Source organism: Crinia signifera, chromosome 6 (genome assembly GCF_055691185.1).
Source record: "Crinia signifera chromosome 6, ASM5569118v1, whole genome shotgun sequence".
In the NCBI taxonomy this organism is placed as follows: domain Eukaryota; kingdom Metazoa; phylum Chordata; class Amphibia; order Anura; family Myobatrachidae; genus Crinia; species Crinia signifera.
This window is the reverse complement of record NC_139222.1, coordinates 183620458-183644816: the sequence shown is the minus strand read 5'-3', so window position 1 is coordinate 183644816 and position 24359 is coordinate 183620458.

Sequence of the window (24359 nt, the reverse complement as noted above, 5' to 3'; positions counted from 1 at the left end):
GTAGAAGAAGAACGGAGGAGCTGTAGCAGCCAGGGGGCGGAGCAACATGTACAGGAGAAATGCAGAGCTGCTGAGCTGCTAGGGGTCTTTAGTAACTCTCCTGCGAGGCTGCGACTCCTGAGTGGGGGAGGGGGGGTGCAGACACTGATAATAAAACAGCCCCCTGAGTTGCTTCCTGTGAGAAGCAAGTTTCATGCTGCCACGAGCAGCAGCAGCTGTGTCAGTCACTGTACTCAGTGTAATGTAACCCCCGGCGCCGGCTCCTGCTGATAATGAAAAGTGACTCTTAGAAAATGGCTGCCAAAACTGTCTGCAATACGGGGGCAGCCATTTTCTAAGTGTCACTTTTCATTATCAGCAGGAGCCGGCGCTGGGAGCGAGTGATGGGACAGTGACCGCAGATGCGGTCGGGCAGCAGCGCAGCGGGTAACTATAGCACCGCAGCCCCCCCGGCGCCCATAGTTACTCTGCGCCTCCCCGCCATGGCGGGGGCTGCGGAGGCTTAGTTACGCCACTGATGGGGGGGAGGTGCTGGCAAATTGCAGAAGGGTGCCCATGAATTGTGTGTGGGGGGGGGGGGTGCCCGCGAATTGTACTAGAGAATAGGGCAAGGGGAGAGAATGAATTGGGGTGGGATTCTCTATGTGATCCTCTTTTTCCCTCTCTCCCTGTACTGTAATCTCTCTTCCTCTGCAATTCCCCCCTCTCTCTCTGCTACTCCCCTCTCTCAGCGATCCCCCCTCTCTCTCTCAGCGATTCCCCCTCTCTTTCTCTGCGATCCATCTCTCTTTCTCTGCGATCCCTCCTTCTTTCTCTATCTGCGTTCCCCCCTCTCTCTCTCTCTCTCTGCAATTTCTATCTCTCTGTGATCTCTCTGTCCCTCTCTCTCACTCTGCGATTCCCCCTCAGGGGCAAACGCAGGATTTTCAGAAGGGGGTTTCCAGAGGGGCGGAGCAATGCACATTTGGACACTTAGGTGACCCAGTATATGCCGGGTCAGTTAAAGTATTATAGATAGACCAAATGTATATAAATAATAATAATAATAATAATAAAAAAAAAATATATATATATATATGGGTATATATATATATATATATATATATATATATATATATATATATATATATATATAGAAAGGATTTTTAAGGGCACTCCTTGAAAGTCTATGATATTGCCCCGGTGCCTCCTCGTGTGCTCCCGCACAAACGTATAGACAGAGACGGTAGTGGCACTCGTGGGTCTTGCAGCAAAGAACAAAGCAACAGACAGATCGTCCAAGCAACGTTTCGGTTTATTACCGTTATCAAGCCTCAAGTGTAAGCAATACAAAAAACAAATATATACCCACTCACCATCACCCGTGCGTAGCGGTCTCACGCTCCCCCCGCTGGTCCAGGTCCAATGACGTCACCCCAGGCGACACACGCCGGCCGGCGTGTCCGGACTGCTGCTGGGTTGCTATGCGACCGCTGCAAACAAAAACATGAATAGAACATGTGTGTAAGTTAAAAACGCATAACAAAGGAACGCAAATATTAGAAAGGGGAGATGCCCCCAATACAAAAAATGTTACGTAACATGACTGACACTGGTAATCATACAGTGACTAACATCATATAATAATGTAAAAGCATATATATTAATGCAGACGCAACCAGGTAGCAGGTACATGAGCCAAGACTGAAAAGAGCTACAGAAAGCAGTGGAAGCTACAAGCACCCACTTGGTCTGAATGAAGCTTGTAGCTTCCACTGCTTTCTGTAGCTCTTTTCAGTCTTGGCTCATGTACCTGCTACCTGGTTGCGTCTGCATTAATATATATGCTTTTACATTATTATATGATGTTAGTCACTGTATGATTACCAGTGTCAGTCATGTTACGTAACATTTTTTGTATTGGGGGCATCTCCCCTTTCTAATATTTGCGTTCCTTTGTTATGCGTTTTTAACTTACACACATGTTCTATTCATGTTTTTGTTTGCAGCGGTCGCATAGCAACCCAGCAGCAGTCCGGACACGCCGGCCGGCGTGTGTCGCCTGGGGTGACGTCATTGGACCTGGACCAGCGGGGGGAGCGTGAGACCGCTACGCACGGGTGATGGTGAGTGGGTATATATTTGTTTTTTGTATTGCTTACACTTGAGGCTTGATAACGGTAATAAACCGAAACGTTGCTTGGACGATCTGTCTGTTGCTTTGTTCTTTGCTGCAAGACCCACGAGTGCCACTACCGTCTCTGTCTATATATATATATATATATATATATATATATATGGATTCAGTATTGAATCCCGGCGGTCGGGATCCCGGCGTTCAGAATTCCGACGCCGGAATCCCGACAGCCGAAATGCCGACAAGGGGGGATGTGGATCGCCCCCCCTTGCGGGGGGCGATCCACGTCCCAGATTTCCCGGGCTGGTTTTCCAACCCAATCCACCCCTGTTTGGTACAGTCGCCTCAAGGTAATATGGGTCCAGAATAGTACATTATCAATAAAGGAAAATTATTTTTATTGTATAAATGAAGCAAAAGATAATGGGGCAGATGTATTAATCTTGGCGAAGAGATAAACTAGAGATAAAGTGGAAGGTGATAACACACCAGTCAATCAGCTGTGTTTGAAATATGACAGTTGGGAGTTGATTGGCTGGTGCGTTATCTCCTTCCACTTTATCTCCAGTTTATATCCTCACCAGGCTTAATACATCTGCCCCATTGTGCTCAGTTTTGTACACTAGACACCAAGGAATAGAGGCTGCATTTTACTCTGGCTACAGGAAATGGGCTCTGTACTAACCATTAGAGAATGCTCTATGTAATGTAAAGTGGGAGTCTGCCATTAAGCTTTGCACTTAGAGGGCCATATTCAATGAGAATACTGACGGCGTGCTGCGAATCCTCTTTAGGATTCGCTGCACACTCGCCACTGCCCGCCGTGTTCCGGAGCTTCGCTGTCCCCCCTATTCAACGTCGCAGGGGCTCTCTGCCCCTGAAGGCAAGTGTGAACCGCCGCAGGGAGCCTGAGGACGGTGGCAGGCAGGGAGTTGGAAGTTTCCCTGCCTGCCCCATAACGTATGTGGGGGAGAGTTGGGCTCCCCGGGAGCCAGGCAGCTCAGGTTACCCCCCGGGAGAGCCAACAGGGGACCAGGTATTCACTACACCCGATCGTGCATATGTAATGATCGGGTGCAGTGAATATATGAATATCTAATGAGTGGCTCTCGGCTCCCGGCCCCCTGCTGGCAGCTCTGTATAAAAAAATATATATTTTTTGTAAAATTAAATATATATTTATGTGCTATAAGCACATAAATAAAAATAGCATGCCCCTTCTCAGAATAAAATTCCTGATTTTTTTTACACCAAATGTAAAACAACAACAACAACTTTATTTTAAAAGTTCACTTTCCACTTCACCATGAAAAGATGGCGATTTGCTACACGGCGACACACGGCGAAAATCACTTAGAAAGACGGCGAGAAGTGCACATTGAATAGGGTGATTCGCTTTCTGACCCAAAAAAATCACCTTCCAACGCGAAAATAGCACAAATTCGCCATGAAACAGGGCGAATTATCCTCATTGAATACTGCCCAGAGAATGCGTTTTTATATCAAACGGCAAACTGACAAGGCCATCAGCCCGGAATCTCCTCAATATTCTTTTTTTCTTTTCATCCGAGTTTGTGCAACTGCAAATGAAGGTCCTCTCAGCACTGACTCTACTTGCCCAGGCTGCTGGTTACTAGGATGACCTCCAACCTGCCACTACTGGGCATGTCTCCATCATGCAGCTTTCCTCCAGGGTCCTATATGAATAGATGTCCAAGAGCTAATCTGTAATAGAGTTTGTCCTGATGCCACTGTGCAACACCTCAGTATGTGTGTGTGTGTGTGTGTGTATATAATGTACATTTATACAGATGGAGAAGCTCCTGGTGATTGAATTGCTGACCACCAGCAGGTGCCATCTGCCGGAAGGGGGCATGCTCACGTGCCCCCAGCAGCTGCCCCCAACTCCCCCGATCCCTGCCCATCTCCCTGAAGCGGAGATAGGCAGGGAAAGCGCTCCCTGCCGCTGTGACAGCGAAAAGTAATAGAAGAATAATTTTGCTCTTAGTTAAAAATATTAAAAGCTGGTGAATGATAAGAGCTTCAAATAAAAAATGCACGGGGAGAATATACAAACTCCATCCATGACCTCAGTGCTACGAGGCAGAAATGCTAACCATAACACCATCTGTGCTGCCCCAATATATACTGTATACACCACTGTGGCATATAGTGTTGTACTACCCTGATTTTAAGTCATCTGCCATGCAAATTGAACTTTATTTGCACACTGCTGCCAGCGACCACCGTTGTGTCTGCCAATATCTGCTGCCTCTGACTCCATCCTGTCCCCTGATGTTTTCTGCCTTCACGCGCTACATACTGCCTCTCCTCTGCTCCATCCCAACCCTTGGTCCATGCTGCCTTGCTCCACTGCATAATATCTTCCTATGTTTCATACCTCCTGCTCTGTGGTGCTCTCCTCCTCTCTACCCTGCCTTATGCCAAGATCCATACTGCCTCCCCCCTGCCCTGTGGTGCTATCTCCTTTCAGCTCCCTCTAGTGCTGCTACTCTACCTAGTCTGTGGTCTGTGACATCATGGGCCAGAGGAAAACCAGAGCTGTGCAGCCTAGAGAGTAGTCATGCAGATCATGCAGACTACTACATAGCCTTCATACAAAGGACTCCCCCCGGCTGTGGCATTACCCTGCTGGATGGTTGAACCTGGGACTGTTTCTTAAAATACGGGGGACCCCTATTCATTTTGTCCCCCGTATTTTGGAAACCAGACCCGGCCCTGGAGCCTGGTGCTGGTTTTTAAAAACCAGCGGAGACCTATGTCAGTGGTTCCCTGATTTTTATTTATTAATTATTTTTTTACACACTGAAGCCTGCATGGATCTGACTATACGTGCAGGCTGCCTATACTAATTCGTATTAGTGGCCGCATATACGGCCGCTAATAGGAATTAATACAAATGAATACACCATTGGGGGTTTGACTGCTTTGTAAATTACCCTCCGGAACACGAATTTGCATAAGGCTAAAGCCATATGCATTCGTATTCATTCGTATTAAGAATACGAACACGAAAAATCGTATTCGTATTCTTAGTAAATTTCCCCCTCAGCCTTTAACAGAGGAGGTATGTGTCCACATTGGAGGAAAGGGTTAACCTGCTGTGGTAAGTGAATGAACCACACCCTTCCCTCAATTAGCTAAGGTATAAAATCTTGATTATGCACCCTTAGCAACCCTCTGAATCTTAGATACTTATAATAATGCTGTTTCATTGTAAACTGTACTTTTAGTGTTTCCAAACAGCTATTGATAATCCTGTGTGAGAAGTCGTTACACTGCCTTTCTTTGGCTGAATCTTACTCCATTCGAAGCACTTTAATTTCCTAAAATTACATATAATTCATTATCAATCCCCCGCCCCTTCCTTTCTAACTTTTCTTTTTTTCCTATGTGAAATTATGCCTTCTGATCGATTTGTCTTGTTTGTAGTCCTGTTGCCGACTCAGTAGTTAGACCTAAGTACAACACTGCTACATAAGCAATTTTAATGATATAATAATTTTGCACTCTAACATGCCATAACTGCTTCTACCACTAGATGTCCCTAATAGCCAATTCTTGTGTGAAAAAAAATTTGAAAAGCTTTTTTGTAAGGTAAAGGTGCCCATACCCAGTACAATGGTGTTGGGACGATTGGATGCGCGCTCCCGTAGGCATCCCATCGCACAGCACATAAAGTCTGTGCAGCCCGTGCTTTAAGTACTAGATTGCATTGTATCTATTACAAAAAGTACGGTGCTGTAGCACATTGTATGCTTTCTGTACTAGATGCTATGCAATCTAGTACTAAAAGCACAGAGTTCATTGCACCGTGTATGGGCACCATAAGATAAAGCCCCATACACACTAGGATATTGTAACATATATATTTTTTATATCCTCTTGTGAGTAAACTAGATGCTTGAAATGCCAGCTTCACTCACAGCGACAGTTTTTTTGGTATAAATCAGTGGTGGGGAACCTTCGGCCCTCCAGCTGTTGTTTAGCTACACATCCCAGCATGCCCTGCTACAGTTTTGCTATTTGTCCATTCTAAAACTGTTGCAGGGCATGCTGGAATGTGTAGTTCAACAACAGCTGGAGGGTCGAAGGTTCCCCATTCCTGGTATATATAAATACAAATAGAGCCAAGTCAATTGAAGTTTATACCCCTTTCACATTATAGCTAAAACACGGTATATTGCTGATTTTAAATGGGTTTAAAACGTTTCTAGCTGTAATGTGAAAGGTCGAGAGAGAATTTACCATTTTTAAAATAAATGTAATTCAAAACGGGTTAAAAGCAGTGTCCTACCCGTTTCAGAGCCAATCCATTTGTAGTGTAAATGGCTCTGAAACTGTATTTACAAGTCATAAGCAGGTCACAGAGGGTGATAGGCTATCTCCCTTGTGATCTCACCATGCACAGGCAGGAAGTAAAAAGCAGAGAGGAGACTTTTTTAACCCAGTGCATACTGTGCAGGTGGTGGGATCATTTGGTCAACAGTGTAAGGACTGTTTTAAGTGCACCGCGTTCCCTCAAATGGCTTGCTGCGCTCGCCATGCTTTGGGCACAGTGTTTTTTTTCTCCCACCACGCCCTGGTGGATGGTAGGACATGAACTACCACCTGTCGGCACATGTCAGCTCAAAAAACAGTAAAAAAACACATGTCGACCTGACCCATGTCGACCTAACGCATGTGTCAACAAAGACAGCTGTCGACCTTGTCGCCTGTTGACCTAGACTCATGACTACCTTCTGCCATGTCGACCTGGACACTTGTCGACCTTCCAGTATGTCGACCCAATAGTGTTGACCTAATGACTATCGACCATCTTATCGACTGTATCCTCTGTGCAGAGAAGAGACTTTATTTTTACCTTATTTATTTATTTCTACTTATTTTTTTTACCTTACTTTATTTTTATTTTTACCCACCCCTCCTTTTTATGCTGTAAAAACGTCATACTGTATGTGAGCCTGTGTCCCAGAAATGTCCATTTAAAATGGGATACGGTTGTATTGTCGACTGCACTTAGGTCGACACCGTTGGGTCAACAGGGGCAAGGTTGACAGGGTTCTAGGTCGACATGGGTGAAGGTCGACAGGTGCCTAGGTTGACATGGGACAAGGTCGACACATGCGTTAGGTCGACATGGGTTAGGTCGACAGGTCATTAGGCCGACATGGGTTTTTTCACTTTTCTTTGAGCCGACATGTGCCGACAGGTGGTATTTCATGCCCTACCATCCACTAGGGCATGGTGGGACAATAAAAAAGTGTGCCGAAGCGCAGCAAGGCACCGTGCCCGAAGCATTGCGAGCGAAGCGAGTGATGCGAGGGGCTGCGGTTCACTTCCAACTGTGTCCATGTCGACTGTGTCGAGATGCGGGTCAAAAAACAGCGGGGAAAAACCATGTCGACCTAACCAATGTCGACCTAAACCCATGTTGACCTTGTCCCATGTCGACCTAGACACCTGTCGACCTTCACCCATGTCGACCTAGAGCCCTGTCGACCTTGCCCCCTGTCGACCCAACGGTGTTGACCTAATGACTGTCGAAATAAGTATGGTCGATAAAACGATCCACACCCTTTAAAATGACATCCACTGTTTTCTATGGGTGAAATGGGTTGAATGTGAATGGTACAAAAACAGTATTGAAACAGTAATATACCGGTCACAACATGCAATGTGAAAGGTGTTTAACTGGCTTTATACCCGTTTTAAGAAACATTTACAAAAACGGGTTGAAAGCAGGTTTGTAATGTGAAAGCAGCATTAAGTTAAACATTGCGCCCAAAAAAGAACAATTGCTGTGAGCGCTGCTGGCGTTTTTAGCGGATATTTTGAGGATCTCTTACGGTAATGTTGGCACTCAAAGGGTTAATATCATTAACTCTGCGTCTTCCTTCATGTTTGCCTATTATATGCATATCATTTTGGCTATATAGCCAGCAGCCAGCATATTCAGCAGATCCCGGTGACGTCACTGAATGATATTGTTTACCAAGATGTTTTGTGAGTACACTCAATATTGGCTTCCCATGGCCAAAATATCAGCAGCAGCCAGGTCACCTAGTGTGTATGGGGCTTTAGGCAAAACAGAAAACTGTATATATACAGTAAGCTTATCATATACCAGAACTGGTGTATCTATAAGGGTGCACACTGCATCTTTTTTTCAATTCTTTAAACATCCCATCATCTTACCCGTCCTTCTTCAGCATGTTCAACCTTAACACTTTAACATTAGTACTATATAAACCTGAAATAATGACTCGGAGACTTAGGTTTGGCAGAAATTGTTAACTGATTTATTTTTTGGAAATTTTAAACTAATTTTTTTATTTGAATTAATTGATTAATTAATGGTGGCCAAGAAAAAACGGCTATTAAACTAAACTCCACCCCAACTTCAAACGTAACTGGCCTAACTCATAAAATGCGGTATCCAACTCAACCTTGCTGTCTTGACTACCCACCCATCCGGGTGAGGTCACTGACCCCAACACGGGTGTTACAGCAACAGGCCTAAGTCAATGAGAGGTGAGTGCACCGAAAACAAGCCATGTACGCAAAATCAACACCCAATATATAACTAATTTATTAAAACTGCCGTTCTTTCCCGCCTATCAGCTAATGCGATTAAAACCACCACCCACAAAACGGTCCCAAAGGGGAGGGAGGGCGGGAATTTCAGCAGGAAGAAGAGGAAGCCTCCTCCCCTTCCTGCCCCTATATTCAGTTAATCCCAGCCAAACCCACTCAGCCTATAGGATCCCCAAGTCACATGCCTGTCAGTGATGACACGCAGATGGGGATGTTTAACCCACTACATTGCAGGCACTCCGTTATTCATCTCTCCAGTGACAGAGGGGTAGATGTATGAAGCAGTGATAAGGGAGGATAAGTGAGTCGGAGGAGAGAAGTGGCAGGACAGAAGTAGCAGAAGCTCTCTGCAGGGAACTCCAGTAGACTACCTGGTCCTTGACCACACCTCACACTCTGCCTACTTCCCCATAGCTCTTCTTTTTGTCACCAAAATACTTGAGTGGCTTGTCTACAACTGTCTTATCTGATATCTTTCTGACCACATTATCTTTTGACTGCATGAACATTGGTTAACTGAGAAACTCTCACATTACTCGGGATGATGGGGATTTCATACAGCTTATGCCAGTGAAGAGACTGTGGTTTGGGTCACTGTGTGCAATCACACAGAAAGAGATCTACACATCTGCAGCGCAGCATCGGGGTGTATCAGGCACACCGAATCAGGCCCAATATACATAAATGGTTTAAAATGTTTTATGTATATACATGTTAAATGAATCTTTCTGCACAGAGAATTCCATTTCTCAACACACTTGAGCTTATTAACATGCTTAGCACCATACAAATGAATGCAACCAAATGTAGAAGAAACCGTGGCCCTACCAGGCAAATGATTATGAGGATTGTTGCAATACTTTCCTGCTGTTACCAAGTGAAATGTACACTGGACAAAAAATAAAAAAAAAACCCTCTTAAACATGGGACTACCATAGTGAAATAAAATAAAACCTATATGTGGTACTGTTCACTGTTGAGCTACAGCAAACCATTTCCTCAAATTTGCAGATGGAATTTTCTGATGAATGAAACACAGGTGACTACTTTGAAGTGTATTAAACTGAACTACAAAATGACAAATTAGCCAGTTTTACGATCTCTATCTACATAAATTGTTGGTCTTTCAATGTTCAGGATGATGTCTAGAGCAATCATTATAATCTGAATCACAGCAATAAGACGAAACCTAATCTGGGTCATCAAAGTTTTAATGAAACCTTCTGACCAGAAACATCTGCTCCGTTTAGCTGGGCACCATTGGACACCAATTTGTTTTTTGAGAAACTAAAACTTTAATTAATTTAAAAAGGACTATATGGAGCTGGTTTTCATATAAAAACCGGAAATATATGCCTAAATTGTAAGCCACCAGCAATATATGCCATTTGTTTTACTTTTGAACCTGTGTGTAGTTTTTGTATATCATAAATTGTTAAGAGTGAAATATTGGGGCTGTTGTTTTCCTTATTTAACAGGGACTGTAGCAAAATATTGTACTGCTATTTCTATTTCGGGTTTCATTTTCTTTGTTATAAATACACTATATTGATGCTCTAATTAGGTTTTTTGCCTAATACACTCATTGCCTGCAGGTTAAGTTAGGACAATGGGGGGATTCTATGCAGCTTGCCACCCTGTCGAATACACGCCCCCCCCCCCCCCCCCCCCCCACCACCACCACCACCTTTTCCCCTCATGTGAGGGGAGATGTAACAAAGACACATCCCCTCCCATGCCTCCGCCGCTGCAGGAGAAATTATTAGTCGCCGACCATCTAATGATTTTTCCTGCCTTTGCAAATATAAGTCTCAATTACATATTTGCGGCCGCTGGGACGAAGACGGGGCAGGCGACTGACGTCACGTAACATCAGCCCCCCACCCCAGGCAGACATGGGCTCACCCATAATCCCATGGGAACAACCAGCATTTTCATGGAAATGCCCATAAGATGCTGGGCGTTCCCATAGCCCAGCACCAACACCACCCCAATTCCTCCCTCCTCTCTGCGAACTGCAGAGTGAGTGAGCAACTCGCAGGCGGTCATTCGCAGTTGGGGTTTACACAAGTACAGAAATGCGCAAACTCAGACCATTGGGGCAGGGACCAAATTAGGATCACTATGGGTGATCCAGAATCGTCCCTAATGAATATGCTGCTTATGCCAGGCATACATTATGCCCGGTTTCAGTTTTTGAAAGAAATAAATCCCCTGACATTAACGCACCAATATCAGAGACACAAACTGGACTATATGGAGGTGGCTGGGAATACGGCCTTTGAAGGACGTGTGGGTGACAAAATCCGGTATGATGTCATCTCGAGCATGCGCACTTTAATTGCCAGTGTTTCTGGGGGGAGGGGGGAGAACAGGGAAGCTAATGCAGACTCCCGATGGGTCTGCAAATGCAGAATGACCGGGAGCCATTGCCGGAGGGTATTAAAAATAATAAAGTATGTCAGGGTTGCCGACTTTGTTATTCTCCTCTCCGGGAGAAGCCCAGAGAGGAGAGTTTCAGCAGCCGCTCAGGGGGCGTGGTTTAAGCGTGACATCACTAAGCCCCGCCCCATGATGCTAAACCAGTAAATTTACGGATCTCCGTGGAGGGGGCGGGGCTAAAATTATGTGATTGTGTCATTTTAGCTCCGCCCCCTCCTCTGAGACCCGAGGATTGCGGCATTTTAATGCCGCGATCCGGGGGACAGCAGGGGTGCCCCCTGAATCCGGGAGGGTTGCCCACCCTTCCGGGGCCCGGGAGGGGGGACCCGATTTTTGGGAGACTCCCGGATATTCCGGGAGGGTCGGCAACCCTGAACTATGTTCTGGGCGAATCTGGGGTCCGGTGCACCCCTGGACCCCCCCAGTTTTGCCTCCCAGTTCTTTGCCACAACAAAGATGCTTGTTTGGCACAATTTGAATGTATCTGAACAAACAGAAGGAGCCAGTATTTACAGTACTGTGCATGCGACACAATAAACATACTTTGTATGCAGACAATGCACTGTAACATGGTTTAACCAGGTGCAAAGTTACTTCTATTTTTGCTTTGCTTCCAACTCAGAATCAGCCCCAATGTGTCTAATATTTCAGTATATTTTTCTTATTAAAAGAAAGGGAGTTACATATACCACAAACAAAATTGAATTGGAAAAAGAGCTCCCCAAACACAGTAAGAAGTGGTTCAGAATATTTTTCAAATGTTTGGGTAAGTGCTGTACATTATATTACAGGTCCCTTTGCATTAGTCTCAGTCATTCACTTAAGGAATAAAAATAGCATAGATGCATGTGTTGATTGTTTTCATTAAAGAGGGGGAGAGTAAATACTGAAATCTAGGTCAGCAAAATGAGAGGTTTTATTTGACTTTGAAAGTGCAGGAGATGTTAATGTAATGATAGGCCACAGTCATTTTTCATGGATGGCTTGCATTCTGGTAAGGGAGCAATATAAACACAGCAATGGATCTGATTTCAGACAACGATTTGATTTGCGGACACAAGGAATTAGGATAATCAGAAGCAGATGACACGGCTGTACTTTGGAAAATCTTATGAGAAACAGTCGTACTGACATTCCCTTTGTGTAGAGATAATCATGTGAGTGTATCACTCCATAGTCAGAACACGCTGCAAAATGACATAGCTTATCTTAATTAAAACTATCTTGAGCCTGAGTCATAAACTAAGGACCTGATTCATATGTGGATGCTGCTGCATCCCCACTTGCATTCTTCTGCTTAGACGTCAAGCAATAATATATAAATGCTATCTAAAGACTTCCTCCACTGCAGATTCTGCCCAGGATGAACAAGCCCTGAGACCATAGGCGAATCTAGAATTATGGTAATGGGTGGTCCCAGATCTAGACACAACAGTAGGGGGACATTTGCGCGGCGCAGCCGCGTGGCAAAAAGGGGGTGTGGCCTCATGGGAAGGAGGCATGGCATCACAAAAAGGGGTGTGGTATTACACTTTAGACCACAGTAATGCCCATTACACATTTTAGCAAACTCCGTAATACCCATTACACATAAAGCCACACGGCGTAATGCCAATTACACTTAAGGCCACACACCGTAATGCCCATTACACATTGTGCCACACATCATGATGCCCATTATATACTATATAACAAACCGTAATGACCATTACATATTTGCCACATAAGTGCTGCTTACCTACGTGCTCATTGCTAGGGGGTTCTTGCTTGATGGCACCATAGTACCCATTACACATGATGCCGCACACCATAGTACCCATTGCACATGATGCCGCACACTATAGTACCCATTACACATGATGCCGTACACCATAGTACCCATTACACATGATGCCGTGCACCATAGTACACATTACACAAGATGCTGCACACATAATGTCCCTTACACATAATGCCCCTTACACATGATGCTGCACACCGTAATGCCCAGTACACATTAAGCCACACATTATGCGTAATGCCCCCACATACCGCCATTTGTAGCGTCCCTTAAGCAATGCCACTTACTGTAAATTTTTATATGAGCCTTCACTGCTGCTGCAGGGAGAGATGGAGGGCGGTGCAGCTGCATCTATGGGGAGAGGAGCAGAGCGCAGAGCAGAGCATGCTCCCACTCCCCTCCTAGTGTCCCCTCTAGCCGAGTGGACATTTTAAATATTGTGCGCACTGTTGTTGTGCGTGACGTCGGGGGAGCACGCTGGGCGCCGGCACCACATGATTGAAGGGGGGGCGGGCTGAGGTGAAAGTGGGGAGAAGAATTGGAGCGGAAGCTGCAGGGGTGACAGTCATTGACAGCTGGGCAGAGAGCAGGGGGCTGCCCGGCTGTATTCAGAGCACTGCAGGTCATGGCTGTTTGAAATAATACCCCTTTCACAACAGAAAATGCAGGGTTTTACCCGGAAATATGGTCTCAGGATCATGCAGGGATATTCCCAGGATGACCCCTGTATAACCAGCCTAGTCCCTGCATTTTCTGGTGTGAGGGGGAGAGACAACCACTCCCCTCTCCCTACCCTCCTTTAACCAACCAGCTATATCTTCGGAACCAAATGACCCATTTACATGAGACCAGTATCATATTGAAGAACTTTTGAGTTGGCTTCCAGTGGTGTAACTATAGCACCGCAGCCCCCGCGACTGCGGGGGGTGGGGGCGCTATGCATGTGTGGGCGCCGGGGGCTGCAGTGCTATAGTTACACCCCGCCGCCCGCCGCCCCAACCCCCGCAAACCCCCCCATCCCCAGTCTTTACCTGTGTTCAGTACGCGCTGGTCCCGACTCCCTTCTTCTGCTATGAGGACCACCACAAAATGTCCGCCCCCATTTAGCAGACAGTTCTCTGAAACTGTCTGCTGTATGGGGGCGGACATTTTGTGGTGGTCCTCATAGCAGAAGAAGGGAGCCGGGACCAGCGCGTACTGAACCTAGGTAAGACTGCGGGGGTTTGTGCGGCGGGCGGAGGGGCAGGTGAGCAGCAGGACGCCCTCCCTTTAACGGCGGGGGGCGCCCAAAATGTAGTTACGCCGCTGTTGGCTTCGAATTATTTTGGTCCCGTGAAACTGGGCTGTTTGGTTCCAGAGAAATCTGACCTTAACCCCTTCCTGACAGAGCCAGTTTTTGCGTTCCTGACAGAGCCATTTTTTTCAAATCTGACATGTTTCACTTAAGTGGGGATAACTTTTTTTTGCTTTTACTTATCCCAGTGATTTTGAGATTGTTTTCTCGTGACACATTGTACTTCAAGTTAGTGGTAAATTTGGGTCGATACAGTCTGTGTTTTTTTGTGAAAAATACCAAAATGTCGTGAAAAAATGGAAAATTTTGCAATTTGCAAAATGTCACATTTTCTGCTTGTGAGACAAATAAACATACCACTCAAAATAGTTAATAACTAACAAAGACCATATGTCTACTTTATGTTGCAATCATTATTTCAACCTCCTTTTCATTTTTTTGGACACTAGGAGGCTTCAAATATGAATAGCAAATTCTCAAATTTTCAAGAAAATTTCAAACTCTGATTTTTTTTAGGGACCAGGTCAGTTATGATGTGACTTTGAGTGACTTGTATGTGAGACACCCCCATAAATGATGCCATTTCAAAAACTGCACCCCTCACAGTATTCAAAACAGCATTTTGGAAGTTTGTTAACCCTTTAGGTGTTTCACAGGAATTAAAACAAAGTGTAGGTGAAATTTCAAAATTTCATTTTTTTTGCAGATTTGCAATTTTAATACATTTTTCTAAGGAACACAGTAGATTTTACTAGAGAAATGTGACTAAAAATTGATTCCCCCAATTCTTTGGTTTTCATAATTATCCTATATGTGGCCCTAGTGTGCACGGTGACCAAACCACAGGCTTCATAATAGAAGGAGCACCTACTTGATTTTGGAGCCTCCTTTTTTTGAGATTATTTTTTAGGCACAATGTAGGTTTCTAGGCACCATAAGATGCTAAAAGTTAGGTACCCCCCCACAAGTGACCCCATTTTGCAAACTACACCCTTCAGGGAATTCATCTAGGGGTATAGTGTACATTTCAAACCCCCAGGGGTTTCACCAATTGTGGTACAACTGGGCTGTGAAAATGAAAAAAATTAATTTTTCATTTTCACAGCTCAGTTGTATCAAAATTGGTGAAACCCCGGGGGGTTTGAAATGTACACTATACCCCTTGATGAATTCCCTGAAGGGTGTAGTTTGCAAAATGGGGTCACTTGTGGGGGGGTTCCACTGTATGGGTGTTTCGGGGGTCATTCAACCAGAATCTGTGCTGCAAAATCCAAAAATCACTCCTTCCCTTCTGAGTCCTGCCATGCACCCAACTGGTATTTTTTGGTCACACATGAGGCATTGCCGTACTCGGGAGAAATTGGGGCACAGATTTTGGGGTGCTTTGTCTCCTTCATTCCTTGTGAAAATGAAAAATTTTGAGCCAGATCTGCATTTTTGTGTAAAAAAATGTAATTTTTTACAGAAAAATGCAGTTCTGGCTCAAAATTTTTTATTTTCACAAGGAATGAAGGACACAAAGCACCCCAAAATCTGTGCCCCAATTTCTCCTGAGTACGGCAATGCCTCACGTGTGACCAAAAAATACCAGTTGGGTGCATGGCAGGACTCAGAAGGGAAGGAGTGATTTTTGGTGGTGGAATGAATGGTGGGTGCTATGTCGCATTAGCAAGACCCCCGAAGCACCAATACAGTGGAACCCCCCCACAAGTGACCCCATTTTAGTCACCAGCTTTGGGAGGGGGGCTGGCGCTGCGGCTGGCGGGGGGGTGGGAGGGGTGCTGGCGCTGCGGCAGCCGGGTGGGTGGGAGGGAGGGGGGCTGCCGGGTGGGAGGGGGGGGGGGGGGCTGGCGATCGGTGGTAATCGGTGCGGTATATACACACACACGCACACACACATATATATATATGTGTGTATATATATATATATACATATATATACACATATATATATATATATATATATATATATATATATGTGTGTGTATATATATATATATATATATATATATAAAAATATATTTTTCAGTGCATATACTGTATTTCATTTTTTACTTGTTCTGCAGCTTGATGCTGCTGCTGCTGCTGCTGCTGCGGGGGGGAGGGGGGAGGAGGGCAGCGCTGCGTGCGCTCCAGACGCTCCGGGGGAGCCGGGGGAGCTGCTGCTGCTGCCGGGTGAGTGCCCGGCGGTTTCGACGGGGGGCTGCACATCGTAGGTGATCGGTGCTGTACTTGACAGCACCGATCACCACCGATCCCTGTGTTACCGAGCGGCTTAGCCGCCGGTAACACAGGAAACGCTGTGAATGGCTGTTCAGATTTGAACAGCCAATCACAGCGATCGCCGACCGGGGGGGGCACCCCTGCCCCCCCTGGGCGGCGAGGGGGGATGTCTGCTGTCAGGGACAGCAGACATCACCTAACTGTCACTGCGTCTCTAGACGCAGTGACAGTTAGAAGTCATGACGTACATGTACGTCAAATGTCGGGAAGTCCTTCCCGACCATGACGTACATGTACGTCAAATGTCGGGAAGGGGTTAAAGAACATAAACAGTCATGAAATTACATTTAAGAAAAAAAAAAACGGTTTAACCTCAATATCCCTGGTTTGACTGAGATCAACCTCGAGCTTCAGTAATGCCGAAGGGGGAACTGGCAGCCGTTGAACTGGGTGGGGGTCGGAATTAGTGGGTCCCATGTTATCCTATAGGGAAAACGTTCCAGCTTTGCCTGGCAGTATCTCCGGTTCCCAGGGGGCTAGAGACACGCGGCTGGGCTCGTTGGAAAGCCCCATCCCTCAGCTACAAAATAGGCTAATGGGTGGTCCTGTGCACCCCCGGACCACCCCCTAGATTCGCCTATGCCTGAGACCTCCACTTTATAGGTACCACTGGTTGGTCCACACAGTCCAACACACTGGTGCATCCAGCAGCTATGGCTGCACCTGCCCATGACAGGCGCAGTGTCTCCATCTGCACATAGCCTCTCTGCCAGCAGAGCTGTGTCTGAGAAAGAACACAGGCTGCTTGCAGTAATGTACCATGCCATGCCCACAAGACAGACCTTTTTTTTGAGTTCCCTGCAGACCACCTCCCAGACACCGCTGGGGAATACCCACTGATTTGCCAGGTCTTGTCTTAAACCATGTCCTTTGTGCATACAGTCAGGGTAACGCATGCGCCATAGGAGTTTTTCAAATAAATCACACATTCACAAACAATAATCACTCAACTTTGCAAACAACAGGATTATGAGGTCCCAACTTGGCCCTGTCCCCAATGGTCAGGGTTTGTGCATGTGTATGCGCTATTATTCGCATGTGCAAACCCTGGAAGCGAATGGCTTTAGCGAGTTTCACACTCGCGGAGCCTTCCGCTCCAGGAGGGGCTGGCAGGTGGGGGCGAGGGGAAGGAAGCAGGGGAATACCCAGCATATTATGGGCGTTCCCATAAAAACGCTGGACGTCCCCCTGCAGAGGCCGGCGGCTGACTTAGCATGACACCAGCACCCACCCACTTTTTGTCTATCTCCGCCCTGGATAAAAGTAAGTATAGACTTATGGTGCCCATACACGGTGCGATCATTGCATGTGTTTTGAACGCAATCGCATGCGATGCGATCACAAGCTAGTTAAATGTTAATGTATGCTACACGTACTTTTTGAATTGCAATGGGATGTGCGCGGGAACAGGTCTGAATCAGGCCCTATATGTAGTTAGCATCCACTTCTGAATCAGGATCTAAGTCTCATGTTTTTCCGTCCTACAGTCTAAATGCTTGAATCATACACTAAAACCCATTTTACACTGCACACTTGGGTGCAACCTGGGTCATTGAACAAGGGTTTCAAGCCATGTCACCACAGTGGCTTTAAACCCATTTACACTGCAGGTTGGACCTGAGGTATTAATGGGACTACTCTGGTGCTTGGAGATAGCTCTCCATATATTGTAAATGGAACCCAGGTTGGATATCTCTGGTTACTTTTTTACACTGTGGGGGTTATTCTGGTTGATTCACAAGGCTGCAAATTCACAGCCTTGCGAGTCGACCAAACCCCGCCTGGCGAACGAACGACTGCCCACCTTCCCCCCCTCGAAGTGTGGGTTCGCCCGCACAGGCTGCCAATGGATGCTTTGCATAAACATCCATTCGCATGCCTCAGGTAACCTCCCACATATTTCGATGGTTGTCGACCATCAAAAGATGTGCGTGCACGCATATAAAATGTACTTTTAAGTCACTTACATATGCGTGCACGCTGGCACGGATATGGGAAGGCAGCTGACATCTGGTGATGTCAGCTGTCCGCCCCCCGCACCCGCGTCACTGTCTCATTACCATGAGAATGTCCATGGAACGCTGGGCGTTCCCATATGTAATGGGGCAGCCCGGCGCCCCCTGCCCATCTCCACCCCCCACATCCCGTCATGGGTGCGTGCACCCGGCAAACCGAAAGTTCGCCATGGGTGCACACACCCTACATCTGCACATGAGCAGAAATGCGCACCATCGGTCCTCCGTGCGAATGCACAGAGGACCAAATGTATTAGAATAACCCCCTGTGTCACTACACAGTTCCAAACCTGCTCGCTACCAGAATTGCTCTTGTCCCAGGTTAAACACATCATTCCTCACCCCCAGTAATCCTCATTCACATAGCCATAATGTTACATTTGGTGCCCTGTGTCAGCAAGAGCATTGGCACCCCCATTTAAATAGGGACAGTGCACACCTTAAAAAAGGGAGTTGTCTTGCTGGGAATAAGCATGGCCATAAAATGATACCCCCATTTCAAATAACACAGTACAGTAGTGTCCCTTATTCGCATTACATCATACATTAGCGTCTCCTATTGCTGTTACATCACACATTAGTGCCCTTATTCACATTACACCACACAGTAGTAGTGACCCTTACACCATATTATGCCATGAATAGTAGTTCATTACATCTCGCTATGCCACACACAGTAATGTCCATTGTGCCACATACAGTAATGCCCATTGCACCACATTAGGCCCCACACAGTAATGCCTATTGTCCCAAATTACGCCCCACACAGTAATGCCAATTGCAAGACATTACACCCTACACAGTAATGCGTATTGTGCCACATGTGTATTGTGCCAATTGCAGTAATGCCCACTGCACATTATGCCCCACACAGTATTTCCCAGACAACACCAACTCCTGCCCAAGGTGTCTGAAGATGACAGAGATTCCACACTGGCACTGCAGTTGGCATCCAAGGTCCCAGATCCTCATCACCAGTCTCTTCAGTGCCTCCCTGCTTGCTCACAATTCAGAGAATACATTTCTATTTTGTGTATAGTCAGACTGGCCCGCATTGTGGTGGAGTGTGGGTGAATACTCTGAGATGGGCTGCCTGTTATGTAAAAAAAATGGAGATGGTGCATCAGCAAATTATTTTTTGAACGTTACCAGATGCAGTTGCAATGGTGTCGGAAGCCTGTGTTCTGCAGTGGGAATGGATTTGGGTGCCACCCTCCTGCACCTGTATAGGGGAGTAGGGGTGCTGTGAATCGGGGCAAAGCTTAAAGCAGTGAGCGAAGACAGAGGATGGGGGAGTGTGTGCCAGGGTACTGTGAATTGGAGCAGAGCTTACTACATTGAGGGTAGACAGAGAAGAGGGGAGCCTATGCTGGCAAGAAAGGGGGTGGATCAGGTCAAGAAAGCCTGTGCTGTGAGAGGGGGTGGGTAAATGGGGTAACATGAATGTGGGAGAGCTTGGAGCATTGAGTGAAGACAGGAGAGGGAAGCATGTGGAGGACAGGAAGCTTTATCAAGCTGTACCTTCCAGGTCCTGTCACTGCCCGCGGTAAAGCTGAGCTTGGAATGGATGTAAAACATACAGATGAAATGAACAGAGAACTAACATGGTGCCCACTGCATAAACACTTCAAGGAGTTTCCCAAAACAACCTTCAGAGTATCAGGTGAGGCAGATACCTAAGGCTTATTACATAGGATACATTGGGCAGGATGGGCAATCCATGCAAGTCTATCTTGCAGGGAGGGATTACAGAGAAATGAAAAATAATTATTCTAAAAGTGAAAAGTGGGTCAACCAATCAGATTCTGTCTATCATTTTCTCAGATTCATTAGGAAAACAATAGCTAGAATCTGATGGCTAGGTCAGGGCCGGTGCACGGGTGTCTGGTGCCCTCCTGCAAACCCGAATGTGGGAGCGTATGCAACATGCGATCCTATGGAGGATCTTGGGTGCATCTTAGTGCTGTGTCCGCAAAATGTTGCAGGCACTAAAGGTGCCCATACACACTGCGAGAATCGCATACGTTATGGGCTAGATCGCATCGCACAGCATGCATGCAATGTGTGTGCGATGCGATCCGAAAGCAGTACAAAAAGTATGTGCAGCACATACTTTTTGTACTGTGCGATGCGATGCCCGCAGGAGTGCACATCGCATCGCACGCTGCTATTGCAGCGTGTATGGCCACCTTTAGGCACATAACCCAGCCCATTATTTAAAAAGTGTCTAAATTAATATTTAAAAAATCTACAAATATTAAAAAAGTTGTTATAAACATGTATAATAAAAGACTCACTGTTCTTTTGCTGTTTAACTCTTGTGCAGTTCCTCCTCTTCTATCTGCGTAGGCAGGACACTATTACACCCCTCTCGTGACTGAGGGGGAAAGGAGGGGAGAAAAGGAGCAGATGGAAGAAGAGGGGAGGAGATAGAGGGGCCGGAGTGTTGAGGACTGGCAGTGGCACTGGCACAGCACACTGAAAAGAGGGAAGGAAGGGGAGGCGGCGCTGCTGCCTGTTCGTCATTTGATTCACAGCTGACAGGCACAGGGAGCAATGGGTAGGGGGCAGATCCGGACATGATATGTCATCCAGGCATTCACAGACAGTGCTACATGCCTCAGCGCAAGTGTCTGTGAGGAAGAGGGGGCAGGTCGCAGGAAGAGGACAGTGTGTGTGCGGTGCAGGGAGATGCTCAGCTTCAGACAGGCACTGTGAGCGGCATGCAGGCTGTGTGTACTCGCAGTGCAGGGAGCAAATCTTTATACTGCCGCCTGCCCGCGGGCGGCGTGCAGTAGGCAGTGACAGTGAGGGCTGAGGCAGCTTTAGCAGAGCAGTGAGGGAGACGGCGCCTTTTCAGCATGGCGTCTCCCTGCTTTGCAGGAGCTGCTGACTGGGTAGCGTCGGTCCTGGGCATCCATTCACCTCCTATGCTGCCGCCACTGCTGTCTGCAGAGATAAGCAGACAGCAGTGCAGGCTGTCTGTGGCCCCCCATCCAACCTGCGGACACTGTGATGTAAATGGAAGCCGGGTCGGCTGACCCGGCGTACCCATTTACACCGCCCTCTACCCAGGTCCTAGCCATGTTCTACCCAGATCAGGACCTGGGTAGAAGTCCCGTGTAAAGGACACGGCGTGTCCCATTTACACCGCCGCTGACCCGGGTCTGACCCGCCGAAGACCCGGGGTTTTGCAGCTGTGTAAAAGGGGTATTACATGGATATATATATGTTGCAGTAAAATAACCAAAGCACCAATACTATTTACCAGCAAAAAACATGAATGTATTTAATAAGAAGCAGATTTTTACAACCATTGCATTTTCAACATGTCCATTTAGCTTTTAACAGTATTAAATTGTTAGCCTGTCACATCTTAATGTGACAGATCATTTGTTCCTTCTCCATTAAGTAATTTTAAAATATTGCCAGTCAACGGATAATTGGATATCATGCTTGAAATGCAGAGCATACACATTGGAATGGTTCTCTATGAACTGAGTCTTTTAGAAAATCTGTTACATCTTGCGATAATAATAACATTCCTGGGCTTACGCATGACCCACGAGAAAGACTTTAACCGGATTAATTGATGAAAAACAATATCAGGTCATTATATTAATTAGTCTAAATAATCAAATGTCTGGTCTATAATTGTTATTCAGGAATTGCAGTTACAAGTCAGAGAGATACGATTACAGTGGCAACAAGTCATGGTAAATAGAGTTTTATCCATTTAGTTTTTCAGCAGAATGCACTTTTCCATTTGGGGATATATCAAACAGCACATTCTCTCGAGGGTTTTTTTCCCATTTCAGAATTTTTTGTCTAATTGAATAGGGCGAGTCTCCATTCACCCTACAAAACTGAGAAAAGTGACGATTTTTCACCTAGGCAAAATAAGTGAATAACCCTATCTGAGTACTTTAAAAATTAGAGATGTGCAGACTCGGATTCCAGAGATCCGAGCCCCCACGGACGTCATCATTCCGAGCCCAGTTCCGAGCAGTGCTCAGAGATTCCCGCCGGACTCTGCGTGGTCAGAACGTCATCTCCCGGCGCCGGATTTCGCGAGGCTATAAATAGCGGCTGCTGCGCCCGCCATCTTCACTCCAGTGAATGGAGTTGGGAGAGGGTGTGTTGGTGCTGTTGCTGGGGCTTAAACTTGAGCTTGAGCTTGACCTTGAACGCAGTATTTTTTATTCACTGGGGCTGTCTCTCAGTGCTGCTGTGTAGTCTAACTGTGTACTTGTAGTACTACTGTCTCCTCTGTGCGGTCTACCTCTGATGTGCTGTGCTGTAATTATTTTATTCGCTGGGACTGTCTCCCTCAGTGCTGCTGTGTACTCTGTTCTCTCTGCTTAGGGTGTGATCTCCCTAGCAAGGAGGACAGTCTAACTGTGTGCTTGTAGTACTACTGTCTCCTCTGTGCTGGGGCCTACCTCTGGTGCTGTGCTGTAATATATTATATATTATATTAATAATTAATTATATTATATATATATAGTCCACTGGTGCTGCCTGCACTGAATCTGCCAGTATTATTTAGTTACTCAGTCCACTAGGCTGCTATATATAATTTAATTAAAAAATAATACCTGTGCTTCGTGTGACTGTAAAAAATAATTCCATGCTGCTGGTGCACTGACGTGTGCCACTGAGTGCCACTGCCAAGCAGTACCTAATAAAATAAAATTAATTATTATAAATTCTGCTGGTGCACTGCATAAAACTACTGGTGGTGTGTAACTACCTTTTGTGGTGACCACTGGCAGTGCTACTGCCTACCTACCTAGTAGTTTAGTTGCACTACCTACTAGGCTGCTATATTATTATTAATACTTAATTAATTTAATTATATATAGTCCACTGGTGCTGCCTGCACTGAATACTGTGAATAGAGGTTGCGAGTATTATTTACTCAGTCCACTGTTGCCACTGGCAGTGTTACTGCCTAAGTGTACCTACCTAGTAGTACAACTACATACTAGGCTGCTATATATAATTAAATAAAAAATAATACTTGTGCTGCGTGGGACTGTAAAAAATAATTCCATGCTGCTGGTGCACTGACGTGTGCCACTGAGTGTCAAGCAGTACCTAATAATAAAATGAATTATTATAAATTCTGCTGGTACACATATACTAGTATTGCTGATGCATCTACCTGTCTTGTGCCTAGTACTGTCTTATCTACCTGTCTGGTGCCTAGTACTGCCGTATCTACCTGTCTGGTCTGGGGCCCACTGCCTAATACTGCCGTATCTACCGTCTGTTTTGGGGCTCACTGCCTAATACTGTTGTATCTACCTGTCTGGTCTGGGGCCCACTGCCTAGTACTGCCGTATCTACCTGTCTGGTGCCTAGTACTGCCGTATCTACCGCTGCAGTGCCACTCTTACATGAGCCACGTGTTTGTGCCGCACACTTGTGTGGCTTAGCATAGTTATCCAGCTACCTCGGTTCAACCTTTTGCCCTAAAAACAATATTGTGAGGTGTGAGGTGTTCAGAATAGACTGGTAATGAGTAGAAATTAATGTTATTGATGGTAATATAGCGTAGGAGCAAAAAAACAAAACCAAAATTTTGTGATTTTAGCCGTTTTTATGCTTTTTTAACAAAAAAATCAGAACCGTAAACCCAAAAAATCCAAACACAAAACACTTAGGAGGTGTTTTGCCAAAACCCATTAGAACCCAAAACCTCAAGGTAATCAGAACCCAAAACCCAAAACCTGAAAAGTGGCCGGTGCACATCCCTGTTAAAAATGTACATTTTATTTCACATACAAAAAACTGAGACACATGCCA